This window comes from Egretta garzetta, unplaced genomic scaffold (genome assembly GCF_000687185.1).
Source record: "Egretta garzetta isolate BGI_Z169 unplaced genomic scaffold, ASM68718v1 scaffold53, whole genome shotgun sequence".
NCBI lineage: Eukaryota > Metazoa > Chordata > Aves > Pelecaniformes > Ardeidae > Egretta > Egretta garzetta.
In genome coordinates, this window is record NW_009259312.1 from 170,802 (window position 1) to 178,678 (window position 7,877).

General features: G+C 41.9%; 1 long non-coding RNA gene across 1 annotated transcript in view; it reads right to left on the bottom strand.

The window, feature by feature from the left end:
- Positions 1 to 340: 340 nt before the first annotated feature.
- LOC118452032 overlaps positions 341 to 7,877 on the bottom strand; it is a 14,099-nt gene continuing 6,562 nt past the window's right edge. Inside the window, exons 2-3 of the long non-coding RNA XR_004841668.1 lie at positions 1,869 to 1,878; positions 341 to 351 (exon numbers count right to left, since the gene is read on the bottom strand). This is a non-coding gene — a long non-coding RNA (uncharacterized LOC118452032). The remainder of the gene's footprint in view (positions 352 to 1,868; positions 1,879 to 7,877) is intronic.

A 7,877-nucleotide genomic window follows, 5' to 3' on the forward strand; every position in this document is an offset into this window, starting at 1 on the left:
AAGAGGAAATTGTGTGTGACATGTCCTTCATTTCAATGAGTAATATGTCACTTCTGGCCCGACTTTTCATCTGAAACATCAAATGCTATTTGACAGGACATACATGTGATTTCTGGGGTGGTGAAAGTCTGCTTATGTATATATACACACCAACTGTAATAAGAGGCGCAGTGACTGTGCATCAGGAAAATGGGATTTCTGCACACTGAAACGTATTATTGGAATCCCTTATCAGGATTTTAGATTACTTTTGTTTTATTACACTGTGTTGGACTAACATTTCTTATAAATACTGTACACAAGCATCAAAAGTCCTATTTGAGAGGGGTAACTGCCAATGTTTAATTCTTTCTTACAAATCATTGGTTTGTTTCCAACAGCACTGTTTCTAACTGACTGGACCAAAAACATGGTTCTACAATGATGGGCATGTAAGAGATAAGGAGAAACTGTGTGAGAAGTGAGGAGAGACAGTGAATTGCGCAGGTATATGGCTGTGACAACACAAGATTTGGAAGTCTCCTCTTGTCCTTTGTCATATGGTTCTGAACAACACTTGCTTATGTATCTGGTTACACAGTGACAGCTTTCTTTTCCAAACTCAAGACTCCAAATCTGAGAGGAAATTGGCATTTAGCAGTAATGACAAAATCATAGAGCTCAGAGGCAGCTGGAAGTATGTCATAAGTTCCTTTCACAATGCAATTTCTCCAGGTAAACACATGCTCCAGTCACCGTGGGCAAAGTTATAATGAAGGGAATGAGAACAGATTCCCCATGTAATCATGCATAGGTATAGATGTGCCCATCCTTTCACTGCTAACCTGTGAGTCCATAAGATCCTTTGATAAGATGTGTACAGCGCTCTGAAAGAGGCTGACAATCAGTGAGCATGATAAGGAGCTCAGCACAGCAGAATGTAGCAGCACTCTGCACAGCGCCTTGCAGACAGTGTCTAGCTTAGTGCTAGATGTTTTGGAAGAGATTCATTTGTGAACGCTTCCAACTGAAAACAAGTATTATTTTCTTTAAATTGTAGGCAATGTTCTAACCTCACACAAAGAATTTAATCCTAGTGATCTTGCTTGTGTGATAGATTTCTTCATTCTGTTAGGTCTAGAGACCGTAAAGAAAGAGGAATTGCCCCAGAACCTCTCCCCAGAACAACCCTGGGTCTGAAATACAGACACTCATTCAACGAAGTACTTGATCATGTGCGGAAGTTCAAATAATTAAGAGTCCACTGGTGGATTTCATAATCTGTAGTTGTCCTGGTTTTGGCTGGGATAGAGCTAATTTTCTTCATAGTAGCTAGCATAGTGCTGTGTTTTGGATTTAGTACCAGAAGAATGTTGATAACACACTGATGTTTTCAGCTGTTGCTAGGTAGTGCTCAGACTACTCAAGGACTTTCTGAGCTTCTCCTGCTCGGCCAGGGGCATAACAAGCTGGGAGGGAGCACAGCTAGGACAGCTAACCCAAACTGACCAAAGGGCTATACCATACCACGTCATGCTCGGGGGGGTTAGTTAGGTTGGTCGGTCGGTCGCGGGGAGACTGCTCGCGGCTCGGGGACTGCTCGCGGCTTGGGACGGGCTGGGCATCGGTCGGCGGGTGGTGAGCAATTGCATTGTGCATCATTCGTTTTGTATATTCTGTATATTCTGTTATCATTCTCATTATTACTATTATTATTATTTTCTCTTACTAAACTGTCTTTATCTCAGCCCTCGGCTCTAACCTTTTATTTTCTTTCTGATTCTCTCCCCCATCCCACTGAGGGTGCTTGGTGCTGAGTTGCCAGCTGGGTTAAACCATGACAGTAGTTTACAGAAAACTTTGTGGGCTTTGGTAGACTTTATGTGAACAAAAAAAGCTCTTAAAAAGGTGAACTTCCTCCTACCTTCTCAAATTAGAGGTTGGGAGAGAACAGAATGATTTCAGTTGGTAAGGATGAACATCTTGGCCAAGAGTAAGTTGCAAAATACCCACCCACCTCCTTATTGCTCACTTATGGATATAAAAGGCCTATAATAAACAGAAATCTGGGACAGGAGGTCTCATGGCAGTGTAGCACCTCAAATAGTTTGTACTCAATAATTAACATTTTTCCCTGATGCTTTGAATTATCAGATAGTCCCAAAGCATATGCAGTAGAGGGCAAAGCAGATTTACAATGCTAACAGGAATTTTATTAGTGGCAATATTGGCAGTATGCATGTAGGCAGAAAGCCAATGGGTACCAAAAATTGGGCAAGGTTTTCTGTTGAATTAGTCATATTCCAGTGCTCATCAAGGTTTTATTTATGATATTCAAGTTTGCAAGTCCTGGTCCAGCTGCCAGGATGCAGGGCTTTAGTTCAGGTATCAGAAAGAAATGGATATTGACTGCAGGAAACCTAGAGTTGACGACTCTGAAGAGACCTCATAGCTCTGTCAACATCTTCAGAGACTGCACTTACTCCTGAGTTTCAATGTTCTGCTTTTCTGTAGTTTACACCCGTCCCCAGCTGTTGCACCTCTCCACAGGAAAGTGTTTCCCAAGCTCCACAACTGCTCTAACCATGTTCTTACTGTAAGCTCCATCTGAGAGGAGAAATATGGCCCCAAGACAGACAACCCAGTTGTGTGGGCCAACCCTAGTGTTGGCTGCTAAGATCTCTGCTATTGATGATTCCCAAGTCAGACATCTTTTGTGGAAAAAAATAGCAGGGAAGCTGGAAACAACATAATTTTCAGTCAGGAAGTGCAAGATCCAGAAACTGTGAATCATCTTTAAATCAACAGGTGTCAGTGTTTTGGAAAAAATTCTTTGGAGGTTTTTTGATTCATGTTTGATTCATGTTGATCCTCTGGTGTCTAACAATGATCATACTGCAGACTTCCTCTGTTTTGCCAATTCTGTGACCCATCTTCTCTATTTAGTCCTCTACTTTGACATAACCTGTGGCAATATGATTTTATCGACCTGTTTCCCTCTGCCAAATTTAGCCGAAATTTGCTCATGGGTTCAAAAAAATTACTGGGAGAAGAAACACACAGATACACAGATGGCCCAATTGCTTAAGTCTTCTTTCCTCCTGAAGATAAGTTTTAGAACTGGTGGTATACAAGACTAATGTTGACCAATATGCCAATATGGGAATGGGTCTAAGTGCTTGAAGCATGGTAATGTATTCCCCTGAAATCTTACAAGCGGAGTCAATGTTCCAGAGCACTTTCTCAAATAGGAAAATAGTCTGTGAAATATGTTAAAAACATGTGCCCCTTGAAATTCAGCTGTAGCTCTTAAAAAGATACAGTCTAGAAAAATGAAGGGTAAAGTAGTACAGAACAGGAACCATTTGCCAACTGGAACTAGCACAAAGGGAGCATCAGCCTATGCCAGTCTGACTGGGACACTGCTTCTTGCAGTGAAATACAGCAGCTATTTACATCTATCAACATTTATAGAACATATTAAACTACTAAATAGTCTTGAGGTAATGTATAATGATTTCCCTCCCCTGTTAAAATTGGCTTTGAACAGCTGTCATACAGTTATTAAAACATCCTATAAGCAACAGATTAGAAATTACCCATGCACAGAAATAATTCTGCAACTTGAGAAATTATTTTATTTTTCTGAATTAGCAATGAAATGTTAACAAAAACTCCTCAGAAGTGTAACAGTGCACTGGTTTTGGCTGGGATGGAGGTAATCTTCTTCACAGCAGCTTGTAGGGTGTTATGGTTTGTATTTGTGACCAAACCGGTGTTGATAACACACCAGTGTTTTGGCTATTGCTAAACAGCATCAAGGCCTTTTCTGTTTCACACACTGGCCTGCCAGCAAGTAATCTGGGGGTGTGCAAGAAGCTGGGAGGGGACACAGCTGGAACAGCTGACCCCAGCTGACCAAAGGGGTATTCCGTACCATATCATGCCGTGCTCAGCAATAAAAGCTGGGGGGAGAAGAAAGAAAGAAAGGGGAACATTTGGAGTTACAGTCTTCCCAAGTTACACGTGATGGAGCCCTGCTTTCCGGGAAATGGCTAAAGATCTGCCTGCCAATGGGAAGTAGTGAATGAATCCCTTGGTTTCCTTTGCTTGTATGTGCAGCATGCACATTTCCTTTACCTATTAAACTGGTTTTATCTTCACCCACAGGTGTTCCCATTTTTACCCTTCCAATTCTCTCCCCCATCCTGTTGGGGGCGGGGGAGGAGGGGGGAGTGAGCGAGCGTCTGTGTGGGGTTGAGCTGCCTACTGGGTGGGTTAACCCACAACAAGTGGGTTTTAGTCCATTCATCTTCCTGAACTGACTCAACAGCATGTTTTCAGCTGTCTTAGAAACAAGTGTTTGATTACATTGAACAAATAAATTAAAGAGCTGGAATATGCAACCAAAGTGTGCCCTGAAGTAGTCCTTGAAAGAAGCTGGGCTGTGTCACCTAATTCTTGCTACATATTAATTCAGATCCATGGAATATTCATAAACCACGCCTCATAATGCCTTCAGTAATGGATGGCTGATGCTTCTGTTTGGCTTCTACTAATGAAATACCCCACAATGTTAATAAATGCACAAAGAGATGTGTTCAGGACAGGTGGGTGAAAAGGTTACTCTGCCTGCATTTGATTGCCCAGCAGTAAGTACTGCTCATTAGGGGAAGAGGTGCAGTATAGTGTATTAAGAAAATGCTATATATGTTCTGATGAAAAAAATCAGAGACAGACTTAATGAAAATCACATTAAACAGAGAGAGGCTCATGTCATGCTGGGTTCCCAAAACCTACTGAATGTTCTAGACATAAAACCGAGAACATGAGTTGTCCTTTGAATTTCTTTTTTTAGTGTGGCCTCCTTTAGTAGGTCTAAACTGGGTATGACCCTAACCCTTTTGGCTGTGGAAGTGTTTGGCTGGTGAGTCCCACCGCTGTTGGGCTGTGTAGCAGAACTGGATGCAACACAGGGAACAAGAGAGTCATGGATTTGAGAGGAGAAATGGCCTCAGGAACTTGAGCAGAAAGATTTGGGCTTTGCTCCCTCATCGCTGGGACATCTGCATGTTAGGTCTTCTAGGAAACAGCCCCAGAGACATTGCTGGAACAGCAAGGATCCTGGCTCCCTCCAGTTATTTTCTGAGCTGTAATTCTTTCTTTCTTGGCCTCATTTCAACAAGAATGGAGGCTTTCACCCAAAATATCACTGCAGACACCCTTAACCCAAGGAATACCTGAGCTAGAGGCCTCCCACTGAACGAACATGTTTAAACAAAAGGTGGACAGAACCATTGTCTACATATAAAGCTCAGCCTTTGAGCTCTGCTGCAGCCCTAAATAGACATGGAAGCTAAATACAGGCTTTTCCATACATCTCTGACACTTCCAATTGCCTGAGATCTACTCCATCTGCTGTGAAACCTTGTGGAGAACAACCTCCACCCCCGGATCTCTCTTCAGCTAAATTAGCCCTGTGCACTCCCTGGTGGAGCACAGCACTGAACGTGCCGAAAGGCACAAATGGTGAAGTTTGGGGATCCAGTACACAGGGAAATACCACAGGCCCAGTAGTGAAATGTGGCAGAAGCTGGAATCTGGACTCTGGTCAGTCCTATTAGACTTCGTTCCAGATCCTTTTCAGTTCTCCAGGCAACCACCCTTGCTCTACTTCCAGGATGTGTTTGTTTCATAGCCATTCATCATTTGGGTTTTCTGTTTTTCATCCAGCCACAAACACTTCCTAAACAGGATAGAAAATTGCCAGATTGCACTTAGCTGGAAAAAAAGAGGCTGGAAGTGAAACTTGGTTGGATTGTCCCCAGACTCACGGCAGAGCTAGCATAAAGTCCTCAGCGATTCGATATCCTTCCTGTCAGCAGTCTGGGGAAGCACTCAAGAGTGGCTCCTTTTATAGTAGTTATGATAGTTTCAAGCTTATCTTTGGGCAGAAGCCTTCATTATAATTTTTGCCTTCTCTTTTTATCTGTACTTGCCAAAATGCCTGTGATATTGTTACCAAGACTTTACAGTGCTCCCTAAGGGCAGGAGCTAATACAGCCATAGTCATTTTATGCTGGGTGAATAGTCAATTGTTCACACTAGAGATTTTTTTAACCCTCGCTAATAACAGCCAAAAGCATTTAAAAAAGAAAAAAGCACTTGAAAGCCTGTCATTTTCTGCCAAACACTTTATGCAGGAAAATAGATTTTGTTAATACCAGTTTTCCCAAGTGTCTCAATTACCTGAAAACACTGCTTAGTTTAAATCTACAAGCAAATGTAAGAGAGAAATAAACAGCAAAAGCTGCCAAATCTAAAACTGAGAAATCTTATTATAACTTATTGATAGCTCACCCAGTCCCTAATGCGTGAGCCTAGGGAAGGAATATCAGGACACCAAAAGCACTTGTGCTGCGCTTGTTCATGACTGTTACCAGTTACCAGCTTGATCACAGCCCTGAAAGCACTCACTGCAGGGGGACTGTTCAGATAAGTAATGTTGGGAATGTATGTAAGGGTTTGCGTAAACAAACAGGGGCTGGTGCTTAACAAGTGCTTTAATTTGGCAAGTGGGATACTGGAAAAAAAGGAAGCCTTCATTTCCCTTTGAGCATGGGTGATTCTCATCACATCCGATCACCTGTGTGGATTACCCACCAATTCAGACCTGGTTCCTCTGGCGCTATTTTTTGCAAAGGTTCAGCTCAAGGCTTGGACTCTACTCTCTTCCTGGTCAAGCTATAACAAAGCCATCAGTGACCCCTGTGATGACTGCACGTGCTGCCACAGTGAATCACTATCTCCTTGAAGAATTCTTTAACAGCTACTCATAACAGCAAGGACAAAGATTGCCAAGGGTCAACGTGTTAAGCCCTTGCATCAGTTTACTTTGGTTTTACTTCACATACGAGGTCCAAGACATAGGGTCAGTAAACAGAGATGTGAGGATTAGTGCCTTGGTATTAAAACCAGACCTTGTATTTCATTGACGTATGCCTGTAACAGCAGCCACAAATCATCTGCCAGTTATTAGACATTCTCATGGATCTCATCACAAAATTGGCATAGCTCAGAGAAGGATGAAGCTAATGATCAGCACAATATGCATTTATGAGAAACAAAACCTACTGCTTTTCTTTTTAACCAAGAAGATATTTTCATTATTAATTTTAAATGTTACAGATTGAATCAGTTAATTTCTGGATAAAAATTCAATCTAACCCACAGTCTAAGCAAGGGTGATTTTCTCAGACTGATAAAACCAGTGGAGCTCTGGAGCCTTCTATGGGGAGGATTCCACAACCTTTGAAGAACCAAAATTTGTAGCTTAGATACAGGTTGTTAATCTAAGCCTTCAGGCTATAGGACGAAACAGCCTGGCAAACTCATTTTCTGTGGTTCTGTGACGGACTTGTTTTAACCACACTCCTGGTTAAATGGCCCAGCATTGCAGTTCCAAGGAGTAGCACAAGGCCAAGCTGTTTCTCAGACCTGAAGATCAAGTGCCCTTTCACAGGTTAGGGGGTGGGGTGTCAACTGTTAATACCCACACTTGAATTTACTCCTTGGGATTCATAGCAATTCCACATTTTCATTTGTTCAGCTGAGCTAATTTAATCTTAATGTGCCTCATTATTAGCTAGAAAAGCTCAAATTTTAAGCAAGTACAGTTTGTCCAACACACTGAAATTTGCTTTCCCTTTCCTGAATTTGACAAATGTATGCCAAGTCTAGTCTCTGGATGGCATTTGGCTCTTGTACAGAGGTTGCTGTACTAGTTATATACCAATACAGAACACGTAGCACATGCAGTACTCTATTTACGCTGTTATGAAATATAAAGCAAAACCACCTACATATGTTACATGTAAAAGTAGAACTATCAATCATAG